Genomic DNA, 10374 nt, shown 5'->3' on the forward strand with positions numbered 1-10374 from the left:
AACACCAATAGAGATGACAAAGCTCAATCATATGGATGAAATCAGTGGGCGAGTACCAACCTTTGTCAGGAGGCTTATTGTGTAGAGCATACAGATGAAGCATTTCTCCGGAACCATCTGTTGCTATCTACGGTGGTGGCCAAGCTTACTATATACTCCTCGATTAGTTTAATGTTCCCAACATCTTCTTGTGCAGTTCCACTAAAATATATGGTATCTTCAAAGAAGATACCTGTTTGCACAAGTAGAGATAATTACATATTACATTAAGAGTGGCATCAAATCAGTGGCAAAACAATTGCTCGTTCCAGCCATAGCAATAAATTAAGATGCAAAACTATATCATTACTTGTGCCATCACAGTTCTAGTGCTTCATTACAGCACCGGGAGTTGATTTTTGTTTTTCTTCCCCTTGTTCTTCCCCTTCATCACTTGGTTCAATAACAAACAAGCTTCGCCTTCAATGTAAGATTTGGCATGTCAATTAGGGAGCACAAGTATAGTACTAAACTTAATTTTCTGATGAAAGTGGCAAAATACAGGCCAGCAGTTGTGAATATCCTTATCTTACCTCAATGGGATATTACGGTGCACATACAGATTGGAAGTCTTGTGTCCATTTGTGCAGTTCACTAAAATCAAGCAACATTATCGCACAAGTAGCACAACATATGAATGCACACTGCAGAATCATGTGAAAGAAGGCTAGTACTGACCTCTCATGATGTGGAATTCAAACAACTCACAGGAAGAAGATCTGAACCAAATTAGCCTTAACGGATAGGTAGTAAGATCTCCTCTTGTGCAGTTCCACTAAGATCAAGCAATCAAGAACCGTTGTCTGTGTGACATTTTGGTTGAACTGCACAAAACACTCTTAAAACAAAAGTGTTTTGTGCAGTGCAACAAAAGGTCACAATGGCAATGAGGTGAAGCAGATAACCCTGTTTACACAGAGGTGCAAAGGAAACAATTAGTGGTCAATAACGGTGGATGACACAGAAGCCAACAAACAGAAGCATCTACCTTATCTAAATGAGAAAGAAAGCAAGACAGTAGCATTTCTCAAACGGTGGCATTGATTAATATTAACATAGAGATTATATTAACAATAAAATTCGTTAAACATGTAATTTGCTTTTAACTGTGGCATTGCATCAATTTTGCAGCGGCATTATTAGAGGGTGTTTGTTTACAGGGACATTTTGGTGTAGGGACTAAAAAAACTCTGTATCAGTCCGTGTTGGTCCCAGTTTTGTTATCAGACGCCTTTCCCTATGTGAGCGCAGCAAATCTAGTCCTGCTCAAACTCTACAGCCTTGTCCCTTCCTTTCCTTTTTGAACTAGTACTTTCGCCCCTTCCTTTCCTTTTTGAACCACGTCCTAGATTTATGAGATACAACTTTCCCCACTACTTTCCCCCATTCCTTTCCTCTTTGAACCACATCCTAGATTAATGCTATACAACTTTCCCCCTTCATTTCCTCTTTGAACCACGTCCGAGATTCATGCTATATACAACTTCTCCCACTCCTTTCCTCTCTGAACCACGTCCTAGATTCATGGTATACATGCAGCTAGAGCAATGCATGTGGAGTAAGTAAATTACACCTTAAGGTTCTTGGGGCGTGGTTCGGCGGGCGACGGGACAGCGACGAAGAAGAAGGGGTCAGAGGCCCTCCCGCGCCGCCGCTGGGTGGAAAGTGAACAGCTGCGCTGGTAGTCCCTCGCCGACAGCGACATCAGTGAGGGGAGAGAGAGGCCAACGAAGTCTTGTTTAGATCTGGAGAGGGCGAGAGAGTGTGAAGAGAGCAACTACAAGCGCTGAGGCTCCAGCGGGAGAGGGCGAGAGAGTATGAAGAGAGCAACTACAAGCGCTGAGGCTCCAGCGTGTATATATATACTGGAGAGAGAGTGTGAAGCATGCAAACCCTAGAAAACATTTTGACCAGTCAAAGAATCCTCCTGGCACAAATTATGCTCAAGTGTAGTTATCGAACCCGAGACCTCAAGTTTGATGAGCGAACAGGCTAACCAGCTACACAACCCTCTCGTTATGTTCAACGAGAGGGAAATAACCTTTTATACATTCCTGAATCCTTATTATAACATGCACACAAATTTTGGGCACTTGTATTCGACTTAAGTCAGTGTGCCACCGTATCTCGTATACTTACTACTCCCTCCGTCTAGGTGTAATAAGTCACGTTAGAAGGTGCAACGGGACCAAGGTGCGTGCGTGTGCGCGCGCGTGTGTGTGTGTGTGTGCGTGTGTGTTTAAGACCATGTGTGTGTTAAAGAGAGCGACAAATCGACCTACTCCTACAGAGAGATGTTGTGTAGTGTACGATTTTAGCCCCGAGAGTCAGTGCATCCTCTCGTTTCCGGGCGTGTCCGGTAGGGACATGCGGACAACTGCCACGGCCGCTCCTGACCAGCCTGGCCCACCCAAAGCCCCTCCATCGCCCGCGCGCGCTTCCTGCCCGAAACGGTCAGCGCCGCTCCAAAGAATCGGTGCCGCATTCATGCCCGGGCAGAGCTGGCGCGACCTCTCACTGGCGCAAGAGTGATGGTTGCTTCGTCCGTCCAACTTACTGCTGGGTCTATGTGATTTGATGACTCATTGGTCTTTATTATTGAGGTCGTAGGACTGCTGGATGTCCCACGCTTTCGGCGAAGGGAGGTATACCTACTAGATTACAATTTTCTCCATTCTTACAGTGGAGGCGTGCAAGAGCAGTGAAAACACGCAGGCTCAGTGATCCGCATGTGGTTCATGGTGAAATCTCTACAAAGACTTATATTTAGGAACGGAGGAAGTACTAGTATAGTACGTACTGTAATTTATCAGCGAGATAAATTTGTACAATGCTATGAAGCTTCCAGCTTCTGTTACATGTATCTTGCATCCAAGGTTGCCCATTGCAACATTTCATCAAATACAAAGGAGACTAACATGCATGCTATTGCATCTCAATGATTGACAGATCATAGCAAATATGTACTCCCTCCGTTCCAAAATAAGTTTCTCAACTTTGTGCAAACTTTGGTACAAAGTTGTACTACTACTAAAGTTGACACTTATTTTGGAACAGAGGTAGCTAAAGAAAAAAACGATCCATGCAGTCCCTAGCCCTTGAACCGTGAACCCTGACCAGGCTTCAATTTGCTGGCAACGTTCGAGCTTCCTAATAAATGAAGTTTGCAACCTTTTGACCATCGGATCATTTTGTGCAGTTTCACCAAAATCGAGATGAGCATCCCTGTGGCAAAGAAATTGAACAAGCGTGATTAGAATAAGATTACTGGGACTAGTTGATGAGACATAAACTCATCACAAATACAGTACGTAGAAGCCAGTAGAGGTATGTGCGGGGCAAAGAAGTAGAGAAATATCCACAGGGAGTGATGTGGGAAGCTGGAGCAGTGGTGCAAGCCGACTGTAAAGGGAGTTGTACCTGAGGGACGTAGCTCAACCTTGAGGAGGGCGGCGGGAGGCGGCAACTTCCCACGTCGCGGCAGTGAGCAAGGGACGAAGGCAACCTCACCGGCTTTGTGAGAGAGAACGGCGGGGACCCCTGATCGGGACGTGCCGACAGTGGTTTTTCGCCGTCGGCGACGGCCACCGCATCTACACTAAGCATCCACCCCTTCCCCAAGCGTACGTGATCCGCCGGGATGTTAGAGATATGGCCACAGTCGTTTTGTGCGAGAGAGTGTGAAGAGAGCAACCCCAGCAAGCAACCGTGTAGGCTGGCCCGTCCTGACTATGTATATAGTGGAGCGGTTTCCTTTTCTCTCCATATGAACCTATCATATTGCGTACGTGCCATTGAAGAAAAAAAAACTTTATTTATAAATGACGCGGCACCTACTACTCATTCTCCTATAACCTTGCGCTTGGCATCTCCAAGATATTAACCTTGCGATTGGCTCTTCGCCTCTTCGGGAAGTCGAGCAATAATGGTAGTGCAGTATATATCGTTCTGGCTATATGAGACCGAATGAATTGCTGCACGTCCACCATGTCGGCGAGGGTCGAGGGGCGAGGGAGAGTGCTACATACGGAGCAAAATGAGTGAATCTACACTCTAAAATACGTCTATATACATCAGTGTTTGGAGTATGTACTAGTAGTTCATATTGAAATCTACTAAAGGACATGTATATTCCAAACAATATGATAGTATAATCTCTATAACCAAGGTAGTAGGGACGAGGAGTAAACGGAGGGAGTAGTAAATTTTTCTCCTCGTCCTGCGAGCCACCGCGCGCATGGGCGAGGGAGCGGGCGTAAGGCATAGTAAGCAAGCTTCACCTCATCCTGCGAGCCACCGCGCCCGTGGGCGGGGGAGACGGCGTACTAAGCAAGCTTCTCCTCGTTCTGCGAGTTGACGGGACACATCAAAAGTACTCCAGTGTATAGAGCCTTGCCTCTAAGGTAGGCCCCACATGGTTTGCCTCTTTTTTTAACATAACACGTCAAGTCGCAATTTGTTTGTTCACCCGTGGTAGACGATCCTCCCTCCACCAAATGGACAACCAGTACACGTGCCAAATTACCACGTGGGCTGCATTTTTCGTACAGAAATGAGCTCCACCGTGTACCCGCGCGGGTGTGGTTGGGAAAGAGACGGGAGTACGTGCATCGTGCATGCACCTCTTCTCTTCGTGCACGTCCCCCACCTACGTGGGGTGTGTGTGTGAGATACAAACCGCGTTCGTCGGTATTTTTTGTTTTGGGGTGGGGGTGGGGTGGGGGGTTGATTTCATGAATTATTTGTGGGAATATGTGTCGATGACATCTCAAACAAAATTTTGCATGCAATGTGTGTGAAATGGAGGCCTATCCATATCATACATAGGGGGTCGGGGAATCCACGAGAAGAGAGGGAGGGGTCATAGCTATCGATAGAGTCAAAGAGAGGATCAAGTGGGTGGGTGCGAGATCGATGAAGAGAGCCATCGAAATTGTTTGTGTGTACAAGTCAAAGATATAGGGCGACTAGCCTACCGAAACGTTAGAGGGCACACGTCAAGTTTGTGTGTGGCAGGGAGACATGACTAGAGCGCTCGATGTATCGGTGTGTGTGTGGCACTACTAGGAAAATGCCTACTAATGGCGCACCAGTTTTGCCTACTAATGGCGCATCACTGGTGCGCCATTACTAGCACGCCATTAGTAATTTTTACTAATGACGCACCACTGGTGCGCCATTAGTATCTGGTATACTAATGATGCACCACTGGTGCGCCATTAGTATAGGCCACAGTGCGCCATTAGTATAGGCCACTGGTGCGCCATTAGTATAGGCCACGGTGCGCCATTAGTATTTTTGAATTTTGAAGGCGGGAAAATAGTAGTGGCGCACCGTCTAACCCCCACCGTGCGCCATTGCTATTTTTGAATTTTGAATTTGGATCTGGATCGTGATTTTTTTTGCCCATTTTTTGCTAGTTTTTTTTGCTCGTTTTTTGGCACGATATTATTTCAAATTTTGTTCCTGTTTTTGGATCTTGTACGTTCTTTTGCCGTGTTCTTTTACCGGAGAGGAGTTCGCCGGAGAGGAGGAGGAGGAGGTCACCGGAGAGGCGCTCGCCTACATCGCCGGAGAGGAGGAGGAGGTCGCCGGAGAGGAGTTCACCGAAGCATCGGAGAGGGGGGAGGAGAAACCATGAGGGAATGGGAGGAGAGGAGGGAGGAGAAACCGTGAGGGGAGGGGAGGAGAGGAGGGAGGAGGAGGTTCCCGGAGAGGAGGAGGTCGCCGGAGAGGAGGTCGCCGTAGAGGAGGAGGAGGAGGTCGCCGGAGAGGAGAAGGAGGTCATTGGAGAGGAGGAGATGGAGTGGAGGAGAGGAGGAGATGGAGTGGAGGAGAGGAGAGGAGGAGATGGAATGGAGGAGAGGTGGAGTGGAGGAGGTGCGCCCAGCCATATATACGACATAGTAATGGCGCACCGTGGGCAGGTGCGCCATTACTAACTTTTTTTTATTTTTTTGATTTATTTTGAATTTTGAAGGCAGGCGGGAAGATACTAATGGCGCATCATGGGCAGGTGCGCCATTAGTAACTTTTTTTATTTTTTTGACTAATTTTGAATTCTGAAGGCGGGAAGATACTAATGGCGCACCACGGGCAGGTGCGCCATTACTAACTTTTTTTTATTTTGTTGACTTATTTTGAATTTTGAAGGCGGGAAGATACTAATGGCGCACCATGGGCAGGTGCACCATTAGTAAGTTTGAATTTTGAATTTTTTTGAATTTTTTTGCCTCTCTAGATCTTAAAAGCCTCGTATCTTTTTTTTTGTTAGGTTTTTGAGGATTTTAAAAATGTTTAACGGGAATCCCCTGTTAAATTTGGATGTAACTTTTCGAGTAGATGATTTTTCATATAAAAAACTTTTTCATCCGAGTTAGTATGCAAAAGTTATGCCCATTTTTACAAATTCTCGAGAGATTTTGCAAATGAAGTCGAAATTCATATTTGCAAATTTTCTCAACAACTAGACTACATACCAAACAACGAATAATTACACATGGTGACAGGAACTACAATTTCTCTAATGCGTAAATTGTTTGATTATCTGTACCACTACTACACCATACAACTCTGAAACTTTGAATTCCAAGATGGAAACACAACTATGGTGTGTTGATTAGTAACGATCTGACGGCTAAATTAGTGGCTACAGTACCATCTAACGTAAGCAATGTGCAGTCTTCTGTGTATGGTTCTAGGTACAATCTCCGTAGCCATATAAAGAAATCCTGCTAATTGTCACCCTCCGACACTTGCAAACTTCATTATGAAAAGTATGCATCAATCCACACAAAACTTAATAATCGTCGAAAAGCTTTCAAGAGAATGGCGACTCGGGCGGCGACTAGGGTTTCGAGCGCCGCCACCTACATCTCCTCTACCCCTCCTCGCCGCTACCCGAGGAGGGCGCCCGGCAAGCCCGTGTGGCCACCAGTGACGGTGGCGGCGAGGCCTTCGTCGTCCCTTTCACGGAGATCCGGATCCACGGGGCGGCGGCCCCTGCTGGTGCGGCGCCGCCGTTCGCGCCCTGGACGGTGTGCGCGGGGACTCTGCCCGGCGTCCGCGACCGCTCGGGTGGTGGGGCGTCGGCGCTTGGCGGCGGCAGTTCGGGGGCCTTCGTCCTCGCCAGGTCTGGAGGCTTGTTGCTCCCTCGTTCCCGCTCCTTCCCCTTTGCGCTTGATGTCGGCGGCTACTGCTGGATCCGATGCTTCTGGGGATGGTGGTGCAGATTGGGACCGGGGGAAACCCTAGGCCGGCTGGTTCGGCTCGACAGCGGCGTCGGCTTCGGGCGACGCATCCTTCCTGAAGGCAGTGTCGTGGTCCCTATTCTTGCCACCTCTGGTCCTCTCCCGGGTGAAAACCCAAAATCCGGCCTGGATTGGGCAACGGTGGCGCCATGGGCGTCATCCCCTCCTTGGAGGCGTTGCCTGGGGAGCTAGGATTCGGGTGTGGGTTGATGAAGGTGGGGGCTTTGGCCGTCGGCTGGCTCTCTGCAGCTGCTCGCGGCGGCTTTCCGCTGTGCAGAGTGCCCCTTGTATCTTTAGGGTGTTTCCTGTTTTTGGTGTTCGCGTCGGAGGAGCGGTGTGGCATCTGGCACGTCGACAACGGCGGGTCTCAGTGGCATGGAGCAGTGGGGGGCTCGCCGGTGGGCGTGTGATGATGGACGAGCGCAGGATGGTGGCGCTGTCTGGCGTCGTGGTGGCGTCGATGGCAGAGAGACCTGGCACGGTTCATGCAACGGTACAGCTCTAAAGATGGATTGATGGCACGTGGCTGCGGCAGCCTCATACCCGGCAGGCGTCCTGGTTGAGGAGTGCGCCAGACTGGTAGGTGCCCCATACCCGGCAAGCGTCCTGGTTGGGACCTCAGGTCTTAGATGTTTAGGTTTGGCTGCGATGTCTGTTTGGTATTAGGCCCAGACTATCTGCGCCCCTTCATCAGTAGGATAGGTGTAGCGACAGCTGTTGCTTAGACGGTGGCTTTAGTCTTACTGTTGTATAGCTTTGTAAGGTCTTGTGAGAATAATAATAAAGTGGCCGTATGCATCGCCCAGATGTAGAGGCCGTGGGTCATCCTTCTTTTCTAAAAAAAAAGAATGGTTGCAGGAGTTGCGCAAAAAATAAAATAAAAAGCATTCCCATGACTGCCTCTGGCTACAACAGGAAGATGTAAACTGGAGATTTATATCGTCAGAACAAACAGAGACATCTCTTTAGATCGGCGTGTGTTCTTTTGTCATCATTGCTTTCTGTTCTCCTTCCGGCATGATCATGTAAATGCTCCAAAAGAAAAATTATGGCCAGGTTCGTAGTTTTACAAGGTGGCAAAAGCAAAACGAAGACACCGCGGCATGGTGAAATTTTGAACCCAAACCTGGCCATAGTTTTTTACTCTGTTTATTCACTACTTCACTCTGTCAAAACCACGTAAATTATAGGTAATTTGGCTGATAACAGGCTAGACAAACAACTTAACATTTACATGGAGTGCTACAATAACTGTCAAGAGTATATAGTAGTGTATGAGTTGAGTTGAAGATACAGCTCTTGGCATTGTACGTACAGTGGAATGTTAATAAGAAGAAAATATGAATAGAGGCATGGCGAACAAGAAGGGGGGGAACTTACTTGGCTGCGGGAACTGTCGCTGAAACCGTTATTTATGGCCTCCATGGAGTGTGAGGCCCCTGAAACCCGACGAGGCTTTGAACGAAATCTTTGAGGCGAGCGTGGAGGCTTGAATGATTATTACAGGCCAATCCTCGTCCTTACTCTGCCACTATTTATAATAACTTAGCGCTGCACCGGATTACTATACTCTTATTATTGTTCCAAGAAAAAAAAAGATAAGTTATCCGTACACCGGAGCAAAACCGAGTTGGCTATTGATCCGGTGGTATAAATAAAATGATAAACAGCACTACTCGCATGAAGATTGAAGAGAAGGAGAAGAAGAAGGAAGGTCTGGCGCCAGCCAGAGCAAGGCGGACTGGTCCTGAAATTCAAATTCACCTCCGCGTTAGACAGATAGTGGTAAACGGAGTCGAATCCGGCGTGGACAGATAGAGGTGGGCGTGCAGAACATCAATCCTCCCGCGGAAATTTAAAGATCCGGCGCGCTACTGACCCGGGCGCCAGAGTATATCCTCCTGAAATTCAATCAAATTCGCCCCCGCGTCAGAGAGATAGATGCATACAAACGGAGCCGAATCCGAGATGGATTGAAACGTGCTTACCTTACCGGAGGAGGAGGATTATGGGTGGCTCGCTGTCGCTGGGTTTGCGGAGAAGAAGAAAAGGGCGGCGGCCGAGGTCTCTGCTCTGCTCTGCTCTGAGAACGGATGGACGGACGAACCCTAGCGAGTTTTTCTTTTATCTCTAGCACCGCTCATATATATATATATATATATATATATATATATATATATATATATATATATATATATATATACGAACGGAGGATTGCCTGCCTCCCCGCATCTATCTTGGGCCAACGTTGGGCCGAGACTTGTTGATTCTTCTTTCTTTTTAAAAACAAATCGAATTCTACCGACCGAACCGCTAGAACAGAGCAGAGACGGTGGCAGAGTGATTTAGTCGGGAGAAGAGGGTAATCGCTAGTAAATTACGAGCAACCGACGAATCAAGAATCACGAGACGTGGGGTGACAAGCGTTGGAACGCTGGCTCTCTCGGCTGCCGACAGAGCGAGCGACGTTCGTCGATCTCGCGCGTCGTGTGCTGCCGCCTCTGCTCTCCCGCCGGAAAAGGAAAAAAAGAAAAACCAGGAGCGCGCCAATGTGCGGGAACTGATGCGTCGACGACTAGTTAGCTGCTGGACGTGATCTCCATCGCCAGAGGAAGCGAGCGGCATCCACCCCGGTCGCCGAGTGTGGAGACGACGCCATCGATTCGAACAGGGATGGACGCGTCCTGTTCGCTTTCCATTCGCCGCGATTTTTTTTTCTTTTTGAGAAATCACGAAGAGCGACACGAATTGTCCCGCAATGGACCGGGCCCGATAGCGATCTCGCAGCTACGGTCTTCGGTGAGTAAAAAAAAAATGTGAGCCCGGTTCGTAGAAAAACCGGTTTGAAAACCTTTTGTTTTTTTGTTAGGTTTGAAAACCGTTCCTCGCAGAAAACAAAAGGTTTTGAAAGAAATAAGTCCGTCATTTTTTTAGCAAACGTTCATGAATAATATATGTTTGTGCATTTAAACAACGTTCACAAATATAAAGCAATGAAGCCTTGTTTTTTTTTTCATGTCTCCATGACGAACAACCACAACTTTGACCCCAACGATTTTGTCGCTTGAGCGTGAGCATGATTAGC

The 10374-nt window shown here is 47.7% G+C and overlaps 1 long non-coding RNA gene across 1 annotated transcript; it reads right to left on the reverse strand.

Moving 5' to 3' along the window:
* Window positions 1-3222: 3222 nt before the first annotated feature.
* Window positions 3223-9394, reverse strand: LOC119289437. The gene is made up of 3 exons (XR_005141510.1): window positions 9278-9394; window positions 8670-9190; window positions 3223-3264 (listed from the first exon to the last, which is right to left on the reverse strand). It is a non-coding gene; the product is annotated as an uncharacterized LOC119289437 (long non-coding RNA).
* Between the last annotated feature and the right edge of the window lie 980 nt (window positions 9395-10374).

The sequence above is a fragment of the Triticum dicoccoides genome, chromosome 4A (assembly GCF_002162155.2).
Source record: "Triticum dicoccoides isolate Atlit2015 ecotype Zavitan chromosome 4A, WEW_v2.0, whole genome shotgun sequence".
Lineage (NCBI taxonomy): Eukaryota > Viridiplantae > Streptophyta > Magnoliopsida > Poales > Poaceae > Triticum > Triticum dicoccoides.